Genomic DNA, 13,369 nt, shown 5'->3' on the forward strand with positions numbered 1-13,369 from the left:
CTATCCTGCGCATCTTTCTGAGTTGTGGGGGTGAGACCCACGTCGACACAGGGGGCGGGGGGTGGAATGTGCAAACTCCACACGGACAGTGACCCAGGGCCGGAATCAAACCCGTGACCTCGGCGCTGTGAGGCATCAGTGCTAACCACCGTGCTGCCCATGAAAAGAGTGTAAATGTCTGCAAATCGGAGCACCTGGTCCAAACACGGTATTGCCTATTTTTGTGGGGGTGGGATGCATTTAACACATGAATGGTTAATGGGGCCAGCTAACCATTTAAATTATCAACTCCTGCAGTTAAGTGGGATTTTGGTAGTCCAGGGGTTGGAAATCTGATTGGTACAGATGAAACAAGTTCTGAACTTAGTGAATTTGTGTGAATAGCTAGGGTATCCCTTTGGTTCCAGGATACCTTTCGGGGCACTCAGGTGCCCTTTGGAAGTATTAAATGTTGACATAAATGTGCATAAAAAGTGCATAAACACATTACTGTCAAGTTCTCTGAAACTGTCAATGGACTTGTCAAAAGCAATTGTCTAAATTGTCAGAAGCATCTGCCAAAAGGGCCCGTCAATGGGAGCTGTCACGGCTTTAAAAATCCAGCCCTTTAAATCTTTGAAAAATTGTCTGGTGTGTTTTTTTAAAAATGATTTCTTATATCATTTTGTCTGTTGACAGAAGCCGGAGGGCTTCCATAACTGGATTACTGTTGCATGACTAATTTCACAACCACCTATTGTCACAGTAGGATGTCTTCCATTTCTCAGTTTGATCGCGATAAATGATCAGAGACTCTTGATGTGGGCTATGAATTCCAATGTTTTTTGTTGCAAGGGATTGTGCATTTAAGTGAAATGTTTCTTGTCATCAAGCTTGATTTAGTTGAAGGAATGTAAATGTAATAAATGTGTTTTTATGAATTAATTTTTTTAATATAAGGAAGTGTACAATAGACACTTAGAACATTTTTTTATAGAACTTTGTTTTATCTTGTCTTTGCTTGAGTCCTGAGGTTTGCCCATGATGTATACTAGGTGATTTAGCACGGTAGGTGTAAGGGAATAGTGGTGGATGCGGCTATGGGAAAGCATGAGTTGGCACTAGGTTGGCAAAGGGTTACAGAGGACCATGGGTATAGGTGACATGGAGGGTAGGACAAACCATGATGGTGAGTACGGGTATGAGGTGGCATGGGTTGGCATGGATGGGGCATGGAGAATGTGTAAGGAGGTGAGGGCTGAGGACTGGAGGGATGTTTTATGTTTTAATCTTCATTTTTGACACTGTGCCAGAGCCCCCGAGGTAGGCCTTCCACCTGCCACCCACTTCTTCCTGGGTTGCCATCTTAATTTCTATTCCAGCCTGCAGCCTCCAGACCAAAAATCCAACAGCCAGGCAGCCATTTAAAAAAAAATATTTTTATTCTCCTCCTTTTTCACAATTTCTCTCCCGAATTTACACCCAACAACAATCAATAACCAACAACAAATATCTCAAAGCCCATAACAGTAACAATGATCCCATCCTCCCACCATGCCCAAACATCAGCCCCCATGTTAACATAAACAAATGACAAAGGAAAAAGGGAATCAGGGATTACCCATAGCCATCTTTAACATACATAGCCCCCCTCCCACACCCCCACCCCACCCACCCATCCCCCTCCCCAAACTAATGTTCGATGTTATCCAGATATTGAAAGTGCATAATAAATAGTGCCCATGACTTGTAGAACCCCTCCAAGCTTCCCCCAAGTTTGAACTTAACCTTCTCAAAGGTCAAGTATTCCAACAGGTCCCCTTGCCACGCCAGGGCACAGGGTGGAGAGGCCGCTCTCCATCCCAGCAGGATGTGCCTTCGGGCGAACAACGAGGCGAAGGCTCTGATATCTGCCTCCGCACCCGTTTCCAACCCTGGCAAGTCCTACACCCCGAATATGGCCTCCCGCGGTGACCCGGGTCCAGCTTCAAATGCACCACCTTGGAAATTACCCTAAACACCTCCTTCCAGTACTCCCCTGGCTTTGGACATAACCAAAAGAAATGAACGTGATTAGCGCCACCGCCCCCCCCCCCCCCCCCTCCCCACGCATCTTCTACTCCTTAAAAACCTCGCCCTCGTGAGGTGTGCTCTGTATACCACCTTCAGCTATATCAGCCCTAACCTCGCACATGAGCTGGAGGCATTCACTCTCCGGAGCACCTCACACCAAACCCCCTCCTCAATGAAATGAATATCGCTTATTGTCACGAGTAGGCTTCAATGAAGTTACTGTGAAAAGCCCCAAGTCGCCACATTCCGGCGCCTGTCCGGGGAGGGTGGTACAGGAACCTCTCCCAACTCTTCCTTCCACTTCGCTTTGATCCCCTCCAGTGGTGCCTTATCCTTTTCCAACATAGCTCCGTATACCGCTGACACTGTCCCCTTCTCCAGTCCCCTTGCCGCCAGCACATCCTCCAACAACGTGGAGGCCGTTTCCTCCGGGAAGCTCTGTATCTCTTTCCTGGCAAAGTCCTGAACCTGCATATACCTAAACATTTCTCCCTCCTCCAGCCCATTCTTCGCTTCCAGCTCCTTCAATCCTGCAAATCGACCCCGAAGAAACAGATCTTTTAGAGTCTTAATCCCCTTCTCTTCCCATTTCCGAAAGCTTCCGTCCCACCTCCCTGGCTCAAATCTGTGGTTCTCCCGGATCGGCATTTTCCTCGACCCTGCCCCCAACCCGAAGTGTTGGCAAAACTGCCTCCAGATTTTCAATGAAGTTATTACTACAGGACTCACTGAGTATTTCCCCGGAGCTATCGGGAGCGGAGACGTTGCTAGTGCCTTCAGCCCCGACCACCAGCACAAACTCTCCTCCATTCTGACCCACTGGGAATCAACCCCTCTGACCCAGCTCCCCAGCTTCTCCACATTCGCCGCCCAGTAATAGTACATCAGGTTCGGGAGACCCAAACCCCCTGCCTGCCTTCCCCTCTGTAGCAGCACCTTCCTCACTCTGGCCACCTTCCCTCCCCATATGAACGAGGTAATCCTTCCCTCAATCTCCCTGAAAAAAGACTTTGGCAGGAAAATTGGTAGGCATTGAAAAATAAACAGAAATCGCGGCAACACATTCATTTTAACCGCCTGCACCCGACCCGCCAGTGACAGAGGGAGACCATCCCACCTCACCAGGTCGGCTTTCACTCTCCCCACCAAACAAGTTCAGCTTGTACCCCGAGAAAGACCCAAATACCTGCAGCAACTCCAATATTCCTCCTATCGACGCACTCGGCTCTGACACATACAGCAGCAAGTCGTCGGCATACAAGGACACCCTATGCTCTATCCCCCCCCCCCTCACTATTCCTTTCCATGCTCCTGAACTTCTTAATGCGATGGCCAACGGCTCAATCGCAAGTGCAAACAGCAGGGGGGACATAGGACATCCCTGCCTCGTCCCACGGTGGAGAGAAAAGTCTCTCGAACCTGCTTACAATCTTAAACAATTGACTCATAGGATTTCTGTACAAAAATTCCACTGGTGATTGACAACCTAAATTATGAAGAGCATTATTGTTCTTAATTAGAGAATAATCAACCTATGTTTATTCTTCGACTTATTCCAAAAGGATTCTTCTCATTTGTATTGACAGTTACCATCGGAATGTTCCCAGTGGATAAAGCAGGAAATTCTAAAATTAACAGCCACCAGTCTATGGTTATAAGCGAGAAACCATTTCAACTAAAAATAGCACTTGTCTGGCTTCCTTGAAGCAGATTCTAGAGGACAGAGAGTAGATTCAGAGGCCTGAGGAGAAAATGATGACTCAACCATGAGTCAGCAGAGGTTATTCTCAGTGCCTCGGAAAGCTACCTAGTGAATAGAAGTGCAGTGTTAGATGTGCAAGACATCAAAATTGGTGGACTCGTAAATTAAAGCAGAGGACCAAGAGCAATGAAGTCCAGGGAGTCACATCCATGGGATCAACGCAGATGAGGGAGGTAGTCTGAGGAACAGATGTAGGGAAGTGAAGGACACTCAAGATCAGAAGAAGCAAAGGAAATTGAGCAGCAAATCCAGCCCAACCCAGTGAAGGGTGATGGAAGAGTGCGTGTGGACAAATGAACAGAACTGAGACAAGAGCCATACTGTTACAACCCCCATGGAGGTCACGGAGTGTGGACCAGCCGGTTCTCCGTGACCTCCATGGAATATGAACTTCCCCTTTAATGAGGGGAGCCCTCATAGTATTAAAAACCCTGATCTGTGTGCAGGTTGAGGACGGAGACCCTTCGGGGAGTGGAGGGTTACTGGGTACAGAGAATAAGAGTATTATTGAAACCAGCTGGCTTTCCATATATGTTCACTCTGCATGGATTGTACACACATGAAGCAAAGTGCAGAAAAATAGAGATAGTTTAGCATCATGGTAGGGCAGCATGGTAGCACAGTGGTTAGCACAGTTGCTCCACATCTCCAGGGTCCCAGGTTCAATTCCCGGCTTGGGTCACTGCCTGTACATTCTCCCCGTTTCTGCGTGTGTTTCCTCCGGGTGCACCGGTTTCCTCCCACGGTCCAAAGATGTGCAGGTTAGGTGGATAGGCCATGCTAAATTGTCCTTAGAGTCCAAAAAGGTTAGGTGGGATTACTGGGTTACAGGAATAGCTTAGAAGTGTGGGCTTAAATGGAGTGCGCTTTCCAAGTGCCGGTGCAGACCCGATGGGCTGAATGGCCTCCTTCTGTACTGTAAATTCTATGATTATATGATCATGGGAGCAGAATCCAGAGGAAGGGAAAGAACCAGCAGGAACAGATCAAAACTAGACAGTAGACCAGATGAGAAGCCAAAAAACTTACGCGGTGCCAAGGCCCAGCGCACGTAAATGCCGCGGCGCCACTCCTAGCCCCCCGGGGTGGGAGAATAGGGGACGAGGAGCGGCCTCCGACGCCGGAGTGAAACACTCCAGTTTTCACTCCGGCGTCTGCACTTTGTCTCCCGGCGGGAGAATCCCACACCATGTGTTTCTTAGGAATGGTATTGGCCTAAATAGGTATAGCTACATATTTGTTCACACTGACGTCGTCTCACACAACTGCAACCCATTCCATTGGACAGTCTCCAGTTGACTGGCCAATCAATCAAAATGAAATAAGTGTGTTGAAATACATATGAAATGCAATAGAATCATAGTATGGAGGTATTCTGGTATAGTGGCTAACACCCTTGCCTCTAAGCCAGGAGGCCTGGGTTTGAGACCCACTCCAGGACTTGGTGGCCATAGAAAGTGTGTTTGTAACATGGCCAAACAAGTTGATTATCAACCTGCCAATCCTTCCAACACACTTATGGGGCACGATTCTCCGCACTCACGCCGGTTCGGAGAACAGCGGGCCGCGCATATTTTCACGGCGACGCAGGTCCGACGCCCTCCCGCTATTCTCTGAACCCCGCACAAACTACACGTCGGCATTCCCAGCAAAGGCCTCGAAAGCCCCCCCGACACGACCAGAATCGCTACTTATTAGCCCCCCGCTATTCTCCGGCCCGGATGGGCCGAAGTCCCGACGTCATCACGCAATGTTTTCATGCCGGCCAACACACCTGCTTTTCAAGTTTGTCAACCAGTCGTGCCGGCTGACGAGAGCTTCGAGGAGGTGAGCGCGCCGCTCAGCGCACAGCTCAGCGCACTGCTGGAGTCTGGCCACAACGGGGAAGGCATCCCCGAGAACGGGAGGGGGTCCAGAGCGAGGGGGGAGTGGGGGAGACTGAGGGGGGGAGTGGGGGAGACAGGGGGGGAGTGGTGGAGATGGAGGGGGGAGTGGGGGAGACGGGGGGGGAGTGGGGGAGACGGAGGAGGGAGTGGGGGAGACTGAGGGGGGAGTGGGGGAGACTGAGGGGGGAGTGGGGGAGACTGAGGGGGGAGTGGGGGAGACGCAGGGGGGAGTGGGGGAGACTGAGGGGAGGAGTGGGGGAGACTGAGGGGGGGAGAGAGGGAGACTGAGGGGGGAGTGGGGGAGACGGAGGGGGGAGTGGGGGAGACGGAGTGGGGAGTGGGAGTGGGGGGGGTAGGGAGAGAGTGAGCGAGTGACCCGTCGAACCCCGTTACAAAATGTCTGCCACCATGCCATGGTGTGCCGGTCACGAGGACACGGCCGCTGGTTGCCCTGTGGCTTACGGACACAGGCCACTGACGCACCGGTGAAGAGGACGTAGTTAACTGCCCGTTGGATGCAGAAAGTGACCAGGGGTTAGGCTGTCCGCGTGTCAGCAGCGCGACCAGGCCACCGGGACACACAGGTATCCCGTGGCAGGCGGCTGCCGAGGTGTCGACTAACCTCCGTCTAACATGTCCCGTTTCTCTGCCCCCCACCACCCTTCTGTAGGTTAGCACAATGTCTGTGAACAGAACGGCTATGTTCTGCGCAGTGGTTGGGGCCGCTGCACTGCATTTGGAGATGCAGCAGCATCCACACCCACAACCCGCAGTGGATGCAGGGCCAGCTGCAGCAGCAGAGGGAAGGGCCGAGGAGTTGCCAGTCGTCGAGCAGCATGGGGAGGAGGAGGAGGAGGAGGAAGAGGAGAGAGTGAGGGTGCAGCCACGGCGCCAGAGGCGACGACCAAGGCCGAGGGTGTACCGTGCCCGGATCTCTTTCCTAACAATGACGGACATCACCTGCAGGAGGAGACTCCGGCTGCGTAGGCGGACGGTGATACATATCTGTCACCTCGTGGCGCACCTCACCCCGACCCCGAACGCATGCGCCCCCTGATGGAGCTCCCCCTCCCCAACTCCCTCAAACCCCTCAAGCGCTGTCTGGGCTTCTTTTCCTATTATGCCCAGTGGGTCCTGAATTACGCTGACAAAGACCGCCCCCTCATCCAGTCCACCTCCTTTCCCCTGGCGATGGAGGCCCGCCAGGCCTTTAGCCGCATCAAAGCAGACATTGCAAAGGCCACGACGAGTCCCTCCCCTTCCAAGTCGAGAGCGACGCGTCTGATGTAGCTCTGGCGGCCACCCTCAACCAAGCAGGGAGGCCCGTGGCCTTCTTCTCCCAGACCCTCCACGCTTCTGAACTCCGCCACCCCTCGGTGAAAAAGGAGGCACAGGCCATAGTCGAAGCAGTGCGACATTAGAGGCACTATCTGGCCGGCAGGACGTTTACCCTCCTCACAGACTAACGGTCAGTGGCCTTTATGTTTGATAATGCATAGAGGGGCAAGATCAAGAACGACAAGAACTTGCGGTGGCAGATCGAGTTGTCCACGTACAACTACGATATCTTGTATCGTCCTGGGAAGTTAAACGAGCCTCCCGATGCCCTGTCCCGCGGCACCTGTGCCAACGCGCAAGTGGACCGCCTCCGCACCCTCCACGCGACCTCTGCCGTCCGGGGGTCACCCGTTTTCTTCATTTCATAAAGACCCACAACCTGCCCTACTCCATCGAGAAGGTCAGGACAGTCACTAGGGACTGCCACATCTGCGCGGAGTGCAAGCCGCACTTCTACCGCCCCGAACAAGCGCACCTTATTAAGGCTTCCCGCCCCTTTGAATGTCTCAGTATGGACTTCAAAGGTCCCCTCCCCTCCAACAACCGCAACACGTATTTCCTCAACGTGATTGATGAGTACTCCCGCTTCCTCTTCGCCATCCCATGCCCTGACATGACCACGACAACCATCATTAAAGCCCTCCACATCATTTTCTCCCTGTTCGGTTACCCCGCATACATCCATAGCGATCGGGGGTTCTCATTGATGAGTGACGAGCTGCGTCAATTCCTGCTCAGCAGGGGCATCGCCTCCAGCAGGACGACCAGCTACAACCCCCGGGGTAATGGACAGGTCGAGAGGGAGAACGGTACGGTCTGGAAGATCGTCCTGCTGGCCCTATAGTCCAGGAAGCTCCCAGTCTCCCACTGGCAAGAGGTCCTCCCAGACGCCCTCAATTCTATCCGGTCACCTCTCTGTATCGCCACGAATCAAACACCTCACGAATGTCTTCTTGTCTTTCCCAGGAAGTCTTCCTCAGGGACTCCGCTCCCGACGTGGCTGGCTACCCCCGGGCCCATCCTGCTCCGGAAGCACTTGCGGGTGCACAAGTCCGACCCGTTGGTCGAAAGAGTCCAGCTACTCCACGCAAACCCGCAGTATGTGTAGGTGGAGTATCCCAACGGCCAACAGGACACGGTCTCCCTTCGGGACCTGGCAACCGCCGGAGTGCGGCCAGCACCCCCCCTCCCGCCAACCCAACCGCCCCCGGCGCCCTTCCCCTGGCCCCACCGACGCCCCCGCAACCCGGACTACAGGAACCCCCTCCCCCGGCCTGGCACTCGCTAGCTCCGACCAGGGGTATGGACACAGGATCAAGACCATCAGCCCCGGAGTCACGGACGAGCACCGCTCGGATGTTGCCGACACCGCTGCGCAGGTCCAGCAGGACATCGAAGGCACCCATCCGACTGATTGAGTCAATATGATGTACTGGTGGACTTTATGGACTCTTGTGTTCTTGTGTGTGTTCCTTGCCTGTTTCTCCATTCCCCCCTCCCCTTCTACACTGTAAATAGTTACTGTTGCTCTATTGCATGTTAGTTGCAGGCCAGTGGGCAGCCATAGATACATCGGTACGACTTAAACATCTCTTGTCATACTACCAGTCTCACGTACCCGCGGGACCCCCCCCTCTTCCATGTTTCCCCCCCCCTCCTGCTTCCTTCTCAACAAGGGGTGAATGTGGTAGTATGACTCGGGACATTAAGGTTCCTTAGAACTGAGCTGCTATTGGTGCACAAGGCTCGCTGCCCATTGGCCCAGGCAAGACATGTGCCTCTCTGCCGATTGGCTGAGGAAGTCATGTGCCTCCCTGCATACTATCCGGCAGTCGGCCTTTCTTTCTGTACGTCTACTGCCAGGCACACATCTTGAACATTAAAGCCTGTCGTTTGTAACTTCTTCTTGTCTCGTGTCCAATTGATGGTGCATCAATGCGCATATAGCTGGACCCTGTGCTCAATCCCCACCCCCACTGCACAATCCCTCTCCAACTCTCTGATGCTCTAGGCGACATTACCAATGGCTCTATTGCCAAAGCAAAAAGCAACACAAAGAGTGGGAACTCCTGCCTTTTCCTACAGTGCAGCCTGTAGTACCCCAACCTCACCTGGTTCGTCCGTACGCTCACTACCGGCACCCTGTACAACAATTGGACCCAGTCTACAAATAAAACTTCTCAACAACTCCATTCACCCCCATTGGGTCAGTGGAGATATGCAGATATATTTGCTGTCTATAACTGTACATAGTTGCACCAATGTATATAACTGTATATAACAATACCAATGTATATAGCTGATGAGCAATACATGTAGTGACAGTTATGACCTCCTGCCAATAGGTGGAACCAGTCACACATGGAGCCACATATATATATCGGGGACGGGCAAAACGTGCACTTGGTAGTGGGACAGACAACAGGACAGTCGCATCTCTTCTTAGCTCCCCAGTAAGTTAGATATAATTGTCTGTGCATACGTTTAATGGTTACCTCCTCACGTGTTAAGAATAAATACTTGTTACAACTACACTCATGTTCTATACTCATCTTCATGATCGGGTGGACCAGCATCCTGCTCGCCTTCTCCCTGTACTTATTACACTGCCTCTCCGGCCCTCCGCAACTGCCCTACTGCCTTCCTCGTGGACACCAACCCAAACTTCATCTGGGGCTTCTGCCTCTCCTTCAGCAATCCCGCCTCCAGGGCCTACGAATGCCTCCTATCCACCCGCGGGATCTCATCCGCCAGCCTTGCCATCTCTGCTCACTCCACCTTTTCCTTATGTGTCCGGATCTATATGAACTCCACCCTGACCACAGCATTGAGTGCTTCCCGTAGCATGGTGGCCGAAACCTCACCTGTATCGTTCAGTTCCATGTACCCTGAATGGCGGCCCTCATCCACTCGCACACCTCCTCATCCACAAACAGCGCTACATACAGTCTTCATTGCCAGGAAGAGGGGGCAGGTGGGGGTTCCACTTCCAAGTCCACCCAGTACGGCGTGTGGTCTGAAACCACAATCACCGCGTACCCCGAATTGACATTCCCCGCCAGAAGCGCCTTGTCCACCACAAAATAATCAATCCGCGAATACATCCTGTGATTATGGGAGAGGTAAGAGAACTCCTTCGCCCTCGGCCTCCTAATTCTCCACAGATCTATGCCCCATGTGCTCCATGAACCCCTTCAGCTCCTTCACCATCGCTGACACCCTCCCCGACCTCGGGCTCGAGCCGTCCAACCCTGGTTCAATGGCCGTGTTAAAGTCCCCTACCATAATCAACAGGTGCAAATCCGGGTCTGGGATCTTCCCCAACACCCACCTCATGAACTTCACATCATCCCAATTTGAGGCATAGACATTCACCAAGACCACTGGTAGCCCTTCTGACTTCCCTCCAGAATCTGCCACTATATTCCCCACTTCAAAAGCCAGCCGTTTGTTTATCAGCATCCCGGCCCTCCGCATCTTCATGTCTAATCCCGAATGAAAGACCTGTCCTACCCACCCTATCCTTAGCCTAGTTTGGTCCCCAATCTATAAGTGTGTTTCTTGCAAAAAGGCCACGTCTGCCTTCACGTTCCTCAAGTGTGCGAACACACGCGGCCATTTAACTGGCCCATTCAGCCCTCTCATATTCCATGTGACCAACTTGGTCAGGACACCCCAGCCCCCTCTGCCGATCAACCATATCCTTTCTTGGGCCAGCCCCTGGTCCGTGTCACGCAACCCTCCAGGCCATCTTCGGATGTCCACTGTCACCACTTCCTTTCTTGCGACAACACAGCAACCACATCTCAAGGGGCTGGTTTAGCACACTGGGCTAAATCGCTGGCTTTTAAAGCAGACCAAGGCAGGCCAGCAGCACGGTTCAATTCCCGTACCAGCCTCCGCGAACAGTTGCCGGAATGTGGCGACTAGGGGCTTTTCACAGTAACTTCATTGAAGCCTACTCGTAACAATAGGCAAATTTTATTTTTCCCCTTTGTCAGCAACCCCCTTCCCCCTCCCCTTCAGCAAAACAGCAATCCCATTCCCTCCCGCTACACTAACCACCTGCTCACCCCTGACTGCGCTTCCGTTATCTAGCCCACCCAGCTATCCTGGCAGCCCGCCCCCCATTGATTCACCTCCCCCCGTTCACACACCTCCATATCAAAAACAACGATAAGATAAGAAAAAGGCACACTCACCCTCCATGTTCCCATAATACCCCGCCATAGAATCCAACAAGACCTCTCAAAAGAAGAGAGGTTTTCCCATAACCAACAAGTAAAAAGGCAACTAAAAAAAAAGCAGGAATAAAAACCCAACATCTCCTCACACCTCCTGCACAATTCAATGTCTACCTTCTCCTGCCAGTCCATTGTCCATTAAAAACTCCATCGACTCCTCCGGTGTCCCAAAATAATATTCTCGGCATTTGTGAGTCACGGATACAGCATCCCAAACTTCACCCCCTCCTTAAAGAGGGCAGCCTTCACTTGATTAAACCCGCTCTCCTCTTCACCAGGTCCATGCCCAGGTCCTGGTACACCTGGAGCTCATTACCTTCTCGTCTGCCTTGCCCATCGCAATATCTTCTCCTTGTCGAGGAATCGGTGGAGCTGCACCACCATTACCCTCGGTAGCTTGTTCGCCCGCGCTTCTTCATCAGGGCCCGATTGACCTCCAGGGGCTGGTCAAAGGCCACCTCTCCCATCAGCTTCTCCAACATCTTGGCTACATATGAACCAGCGTCTGTTCCCTCGATGCACTCAGGCATCCCCGCGATTTTTAGGTTTTGTCTCTGGGAGCGGTTCCCCAGATCCTCCACCTTATCCTTTACTGCTTCTGGGTCTCCCGCATCATTAGGATCTCGGCCGTCAATGAGGCAAGCTGCTCCTCATGCTCCCCCATCGCCTCCTCGAAAAAAACCCCGGAGTGCGGGGACAAAGGTACATGTCGAATACGGTGACCACGGCCATCTTGGATGGCCTGCAAACAAAGGAAAACCCTGGAGTGCAGGGTCGCATCCACAAGGCAAGTATGGCTGACCCCACTGGAGTGGGGGGGACAGACGCCCCCATCAGAATAGTCACCTGGAATATCAGGAGAAGGACCGAGCTGGGTGGGATAGACATACAAATCGTGTTATGGTCGTGGGATGGCCATACTACTCAAAAGAGGGCAGCATTTACAGCAACGAGGATGGTTACAGACCGGGGGGGGGGGGGGGGGGGGGGGAGTACGTCATGGTTAGTGGTGTCCTGGAAAGGGCACCACGGAGGACTATCATGCCATTTTTGCGGCCAGCCCCAGCACCCCCGGCAGCAATGCCCGGCCTGCAACGCGAGCTGCAGCAGCCGCGGGCGAAAAGGACACTTCGCTAAGGTCTGCCTGACCAAATCAAAAAATTCAAACCCTAACTCCTCCGACTCTCAGGCCCGCAGACCCAGCAATGTGGCAGCGTGTCTGCCGACTCCACCTCCACACAACAGGTGCGACTCATGGGGGCTGCCATCTTGGCCATCCTCCCCCACGCGGCCGGCCATGTGCGATCCATGGGGGCCGCTATCTTGGGCGGCAGTTTCCTCACCGCTCGCCATGTGTGATCCATGGGGTGGCCATCTTGGATGCCATCTTCCTCGCCACCCGCCACGTGCGATCAACGGGGGCCGCCAGCTTGGCCATCACCTGCTATGCCACTTGAAGATTACGACCTTCGCGGACAGTCATTGCAGGGCTGCTCTAGCACCGCCGACCACGCCACCGACTACCCTCAACTCAGCGCAGTCACCTTGGACCAGTCGCGGCCCAAGCACCTTAAGAGCTCCATGATGTCCATCCGGATCAACGGATACGAGACACCATGCCCGTTCGACTCCGAGAGCTTTGTTCACCCGGATCTGGTAAGGCGCTGCACGCTCCCGATATTCCTGACACAGCAAACAATCTCCCTCGCCTCAGGGTCGCACTCAGTTCAAATACAGGGGCGCACTACTGCGACTCTGACAATACAGGGCGCCGATTACACTAATTTCCAATTGTATGTGTTTCCAGACCTCTGCGTCCCGCTCCTCCTAGGACTGGATTTCCACTGCAACTTCAGGAGCTTAACACTCAGCTTTGGCGGACCCCTGCCCCCACTCACTATATGCAGCCCAGCAACTCTGAAAATCGACCCCCCTCCACTCTTCGCTAATCTCACCACCAACTGCAAACCAGTGGCCACTCGCAGCAGGAGGTACAGCCTGCAGGACAGGGTGTTTATCAGATCCGAAGTCCGGCGTCTCATCTTCCTCGCCTTGATCCAGCAGAGGGCAGCAGAGCAGAGCTACTG

This window comes from Scyliorhinus canicula, chromosome 14 (genome assembly GCF_902713615.1).
Source record: "Scyliorhinus canicula chromosome 14, sScyCan1.1, whole genome shotgun sequence".
NCBI classification, from domain to species: domain Eukaryota; kingdom Metazoa; phylum Chordata; class Chondrichthyes; order Carcharhiniformes; family Scyliorhinidae; genus Scyliorhinus; species Scyliorhinus canicula.